Genomic DNA, 7,254 nt, shown 5'->3' with positions numbered 1-7,254 from the left:
GTTGCTTCTGTTTATTCCACTTTGAAATGTAACGGCTCCTCCCCTCGCCCCAATCCACAGCACAATGGCAAGATATAGTATTATTTAGATGCCAGGATCACTGGTTCAGAAGGCTGGTAGGCCCACAGAGAAGGGGGCCAATTCGCTCAAACAAGAAAAGGGAGACACTCGGACTTCTAAAAAGGAGCTAGAGCTGATTCCCCAAAATGACTTGGTTTAGGAGGAACAGGGCTTCTCTCCCAGAAGCCCAGCATGAGTAATAAAACTCTTCTCAAATGAGGAGTAATGGATTCACCATCTGCAGAGCATACAGGATGAGGCTATGTTCTGCCACGGTGTATCTGAAACCCACATGCTCATCTACTCCAGTCTAGTGACTCAGTTACCCTGGGGTTAAGGTCAGATGGTTATGACCCCTGGCCTGGGGTCATCCACAGACCTTGCAGCTTTGCCTTCCATGGTACCTCAGAGTGATCTAACACATTCTGGGTCTGTTCCTGCCACTCTCCAGCTTAAGAAGCCTCCACCTAATAAAGGCCTACAGCTCAGTGAAGCAGTGCTTGCCTGCCATGTGTAAGGTCTGGCATTCAGCCTCCAGCACCACCAGAAGAAGCCTTCTCTCTGTAGTCACAGAACTGAGACGCAGAAAGCCTCTCACTCACAGTTGAGCCCTCCTCTCTCCAGATGCATGCTCATTTGAAACTGCTGACCCGTGCCTCTCTCCCTGTCTCCCCATCTGAAGAGCACCCCTTCTTTCATCAAGGCACCACTCAAATAGAGCCTTGGCAGGTGAAGGAGTTTTGTGCCACCCCGAAACTCCTGGCCTAGAAATTATCAGTCCCCTGTCTCTGTTCTTAGAGCACTGTGCCTGTTGTTAGCATGATGGTAAACTGTCAAATGACTCTGTAGGCACCTCAAGGAGGCTTTACCTTTGGGCTTTACATATGGCATGCTAACCCCCCGTAAAACTTCACCTAATGAAGTTATAGATCACAGCCTCTAATGGGTTGTAGGCTTGAGAGCTGGTCTTGAGTAGAAACACTGACCACATACTAAAATAGTTCAGCAGAGAAGACTCCCTCCTAGGTGAATTACCAGCCCTCACTCAAAAACCTCTGAGCTCAGTATGGTGAAGCGACCGCTGTGGGGACTGTACACAACCTAGCCTAGTGTAGCAGGTGGCAGTGTCGTAGAGCCTTGGGCCTACTGAGAAGTTTCCACCCATCAGGCCTGGCTTAGCTCCAGGAGATGTGAGTTCCCATCAATGCTCTGCCACTCACTGGCTGTGTCCCCTTAAATATGCCACATAACTGCCCTCGTCTTGGTTTCTGTGACTATAAAATGAAGCAGTTCTCCAGATGCCTAGGACTCTTAAGGCAGGCGTAGACCTGGCTAGGCCTCTCTTACGTTGTAGTTCACCTTTTGTTGATCTGTCTTATTCTAAGGTCATGAAATGGAGCGGTTGGTTTTTTTTTCTTATTTGTCTCTCTAGGGGCCTAGCATAATGAGCTCCACAGAGTAATACAAATAACCACTTGCTATGGCAGTGTACTTCCACACAGCAAAATTATAGATTCAGACAATGAGGAAATATTTGTAAAATATTAAAGTGAACACTGAACCTGTCTCTTTAAAGCAAGCCAAACTGCCATTCAAATATTGTAGCATAACAAAAATATCTCAGGGCCTACAAAGGCTCACATGAAAATTGCTCTTGGAGGAAGTAGTCAAGTGAAAAGTGCTGCTTGGGAGGACAGTGCAAGAAATGTTAGAACAAAAGGCCATCGAGTACCTGGATCAAACTTATTACAGGAGTTTTCTTACAACTGCGGGAAATTCCTCCAGCACAAAATATCGTCACATTTGCACAGGTCCAAAAATACAATTTATATTAACTATATTTTGTATTCAATGCCATGATGGATGGTCCTAAAGGAACTCAAGAGGCATTTAGTTGTAATATTGCTTCTACTGCACAAAGAGGGAAACACAGGGCAAGCTAGCCTTACTCGAGATGTGTGGGGCCAAAAGCATTTCAAATTTCAGATTATTTTCAGATTTTGGGACACTGGATATATAACAAACTGTCTTGATATGAAATACAAGCTTATTTGTGAACATACACATCTTATATGTATCCTGAAGGTAGTTTTAGGCAATATTTTTAGGATACCTGTGTTTATACTACAGTATGTCACGTGAGTTCAGGTATGAAATTTTCCAACTGTGGTTTTATAGCAACATTGGAAAAGTTTGTGATTTGTGGACATTTTGGATTGGAGATTCTCACATCAGGAATGCTCAAACTGAAGAATGATAGATAAATTTAAGAACTCAATAGCAGAAAACAAGCCTCGGTGCAACCTTAAGCCACCACCTTCATTCTTAATATAAAAACAGAAGTAGAATATTTTACCTTTGAGCCAGATAAATTTGGACATCTCTAAAGAAAATAAGAAAAGGACGCCTTTTTTAAAATATAGGAAACAGAAAATAAAAGATTGTAAATACTAATAGTATAGTAGCAATAATGAATATGAAAATATTAGGTTCACTAAAGAAATTTCTAAATTAATTTAAGCATTTTAGAAGTTCTAACAATCTAATGTCATAGTTGTAATCAAATAAAGACTTACAGGAAGTCTTCAAATAAAAAAACTAATATAAACTAGATTCTGAAACTAGATGATGTCGATTTAAGAAAACTATATGACATTTAACTCGTATACATACATTCAAAAATCCTAAATATTATTTTGCATGATTCTATGCTGTGTTAGGAAACAATAATAAGTCACGATAGAATGAGGCTCATACACAATATGTAGGCATTAGGTCAGGAATGCAAGGACAGTTTTCTCTTAGAAAGCTTGTCAATGTAACTCACCCCATTGATGAATCATAAGGGAAAAATCATAAAAATTATCTTAATGTATAAAGCAACTTTTATAAATCCAATATCTTCTTATAATTTTAAAAATAATTCTTAGAAAATTAAGACTGGAGGCAAACTTCTTCAGCTTGATAAAAGGTATGACAGAATCTAGAGTAATATTATGCAAATAGAGAAATACAAATTCCTTTCAATAACAATTTGTTCTATTGTATGATATTCATTCCAAGCATTTTTATCTATAATTTCCAGGGACAAATATTGAACACAAGAAATATATAAACTATACCATGTAGCCACACTTTGGGAATATAATAAAAATCAAATCATCAATATCACAGAAGCATGAAATTTATGCTAGATAGACAGAAAATCCTAATGACATTCAATATAAGATTTGTCACCAATGCAAATATGAGGAGACTGGCAATTACAAAAGCTGGCAGCCTAACAGGTTTAATAATCCCTAGATTTTGTGAATGTTATGTCACCTGAAAATTTGTCATAAATCAGATCTTTATAGAGATTTGTTGACCTTGGAGCAGAGGTAGATAGGTCGGCATAATTTTAAAGTGTACATTAATTTCACATATAAAACATTATGTATGTGGTGTGTGTGGGTGTGTGTGTGTGTGTGTGTGTTTCTGGGAAGATGGCCAATAGAGTTTTAAGACTCTATAGTTAAGAATCAATGCTTATTTAAGAGAAGTATTATGATATTGCATTTTAAAATACATGAAATTACTTAAATCCAGCTAGGACAATGGACTCCAAGACAAAAATGGGCAAATCCACAAATAAAATATTAAACTCCATTTCTGTCTATGAGAAATCTCCTGCATTCCTTTCCATACTGGGAGGGCTAAGCCCACTTATCCAGCAAGTGACTGTAATGCCACCCTTCTGTACAGTTTTCCTTCAGGGAGGACTGCGGGAATGCTTCTGCAGAGTTAGACAGCCTGGTTTGCCATCTAGCTGCCCTGCAAGGATTGGAGAGCTGGTCCAGTTGTTGACACTCCCTTAGTTTTGGCTTCTTCTTCTTTCAAGTGGCAACAATCAAAGTAACCATCACAACAAATAGCTTATTATAGAATCCTCATCCACACTAACTGCATCATCAGATTCCAATCAAGAGACTATTTCAATCGATTTTCCTTTTATGTTTTTGTTCCCCAAATCCATGCATATCAGGGAGCCCTTCAAGCTTTGCCAATTTCTGCTTTCCCAAGAAAAGAACAGGTCCTGCTGCCCTTATCAAAACGGCAGCTAGATTCGGACCACATCTCATCTCCTCAAGTTGCCAGCCATCATCGGCAAATATGGCTGACAGCTGTGTGGCGGGTCCTTATCTAAAGGTGGGTTTAGTGGTTGAGATTTCCTGTAAAGTCACACCTCAAATAATTGGACCTTACAACCAGGTACTATGGAAAGGAAATCACATACCCCTAACCAAATGGTGATTGGACCGACCACATGGCCTGGATTGATGCCAGTGTTCAGAAGCAAGGACTTTATTGTATACAACAGTCTGGTCTCTGTGGCAAGCTGGAGAGTGCCCAACTCCCTTTATGGCTGTTCTTGAATGGCCTCTGGCACTAGACAGATGGCCTCTAGCCACGCTGACAATTTTTCATTGACAGACATCTGGTGAATGCCCATGTCCCAATTTGCAGATGAGAAAATCAAGGACGATGTGGTCCAGATATGCCATAAATGATCTTGGAGGCAGTCAAGACAGCCTGGTGGCTCTTCTCTTCGATGATCTCTTACTGGAGTGCCTTTGCCAAACAGACCACTACATGGTCATTTTAATTCAGAAAGATACTGTTTGAGATTTTTGTTCTACTACCCACTGCTGAATAATGAGCTATGGTTGATATTTTTGCGACATCACCAACAGCACCTTCTTCCAACTCTGCACAATCAATGGCCAACTTTGAGAAGTGTCTTCCAGGACAGTTCTGCAAATGCTTACTGGGTATAAATGGTGCTGGAAACTATGCTAGACATTGAGGTTGCTGAGTTAAGGAAAATACAGTTCCCATGTTCAGATTGGTGTGAAAACTGTTGTTTTATTTTTATTTTTTATGAGCTGAAGAGATAGTTCAGCAGTCAAGAGAACTTGCTGCTCTTTCACAAGACTGTTGTTCAGTTCCCAGCACCCACAGATGGCTCACATCCATCTGTAGGTTCAATTCCAAGAGATTCGATATCCTCTTCAGGCCTCTGAGGACCCCAGGCTCACTTGTGATACACATCCATACATGCAAACAAAACATTCATACACATAAGATAAAACTCGGAAATCTTTCTAAAAAATACTTCCCACTCAAATTACATGGGACATTTTTATAAAGAGATAGCTCCATTCAGAGACTAACTCAGCAAGTTATGAAGTGGACTGGACTGTGAATCTGTTAGACAGGTTTGGGCCTGTTGGGGGGTTTGTGTGTTTGTATGCTTTGCTTTTTAAATAAACATGTCAGGTGGCATTGTTCTGACATTTGTAATCACTATCCTAGGCAGTCCTTCCTTCCCCTCCACCAAGATATTTTTTAATTCATCTTCTTTCAAGTCTTCTTCATTTTATTTGAATGTCCCTGAAAATCCCTGATAGATAGGTCATGGACGCTGGGGGAAAACCATTACTATTACCTTGCTAAATGAACATAGCAATAAAACAACCGCTAGTGGAATATTGTTACATCCACAGGCCAGTGCATGACTCAACCTTTGCCAGAGAAGTTTCTTCTTACAGTAGATGGTAATTAACATAAAAACATTATGCAAAGAGTGAGTGGCTAATCTTGGCTGTCAACTTGACCATATTTGAAAGTAACTAAAACCCAAGTAGCTTTGAGGGATTTTCTAGGTTGGAGCATTTGAGGTGGGATATCCACCCTAAGTCTGGACCATTTGAGGTCAGAAGACCTACCCTAAATCTGGGCCCGTATAATCTGGTAGCAGCCCATATAAAAGTTACAAGGAAGCTTGTGTTTTCTGCCTGCTTGCCCTCACTCTCACTGGCAAGTTCATCTATCCCAAGCTATTCCTTTGCTAGTGCTAGAACCTACTTCTTTGGAATTCCAACACAGACTGAAAACTTGCAATCCTCTAGGACCTACAAGCCACTCCAGCATCAGATTGTCATTGTTGAGACATCCAGTCTCATGAACTAAACAATTCCTAGGTCGTTGGCCTTTCCATCAGGAGACAGCCATTGCTGAACTTCTTAAACCACAATCTGTAAGCCATTCAAATAAAGCCTGCGTGCGGGCGCGCATGCGCGCCCGCGCGTGTGTGTGTGTGTGTGTGTATTATATATGTATATCCCAATATATACTATATATTATTATTTATATAATGTATTATATAATTATAATACATGTAACAATTCTTCTTATCAGTTCTGTTCCTTAAGGAATCTTGACTAATACAATGAGAGATCTTGGACTACTCGTCCCATAATGGGTTGTGTCTATCACAACCCTTTCCTCAAGGTTGAGGGATCTATGCAAGGAAGGAAGCAGAAAGATAATAAGAGCCAGAGGTGGTGGATGATGTCAAATAAACATAGTTTTCCAGACACAATGGAATTGATGCACATATGAACTCACAGAGACCATACAGCATGCACAAGACGGATACAAGCTCAGACCAGACAAAATCCCAGCACAGAGGAGGAGAGGTAGGCACAATATCCCAGCCCTATTCAGGGAGATATTTGCAATTGATATCTGATAGGAGAGGGAAAAGTCCGCTGTTATTGTTTCCCACACACAATGGAGCGACACTGTGTACATCAACCACACTCCAGGGTGGGCTCCATGCTCAGAAATAGTTAGCCAACAAAAATCAAACTCCGTGGTCTTTTATGGTTTATAGTTGGTTTTAATTTGTTTTTTTTTATTTCTAAGAGAGAGAAAGTACATGAAGTTGGGTGGGTGGGGGTAATCTGGAGGGTGTTAGGAGAGTGGGAAGGTTTTAGTGAAATTCTCAAAAAACAAACAAAATATAAAAAGGGTGAAAACCAAAATCCTCCACCTTAAGCATAGTATGGAATATAATCCTTTGTCTAGATAAACACATTGCTATTATTTCCCATGTAGAGGAGAGAACTTGGCCCCATGAATGTTCTGCTCCCAGAAACAATCTCACTCTATAGTTGCCCCAAGTTACACTGACATGGTGACCCTACCTGGCACCCACTCTAAGACTCAAAACACTCAGTCTCATTACTTCTCTAGATGGTATTGAAGGAAGAGAATTTCCCCAGACTGTTGGCCTGACCAGCCTAATGACCTGTTGCCTGTGTGCTGAAGGCTCTAAGGAGTGAAGTGAATGTAGCTTATCCAGTAATT

The sequence above is a fragment of the Mesocricetus auratus genome, unplaced genomic scaffold, assembly GCF_017639785.1.
Source record: "Mesocricetus auratus isolate SY011 unplaced genomic scaffold, BCM_Maur_2.0 Super-Scaffold_100022, whole genome shotgun sequence".
Classification (NCBI taxonomy): Eukaryota; Metazoa; Chordata; class Mammalia; order Rodentia; family Cricetidae; genus Mesocricetus; species Mesocricetus auratus.
The sequence above is the reverse complement of the archived record's forward strand: the minus strand, read 5'-3'. Positions refer to the sequence as shown.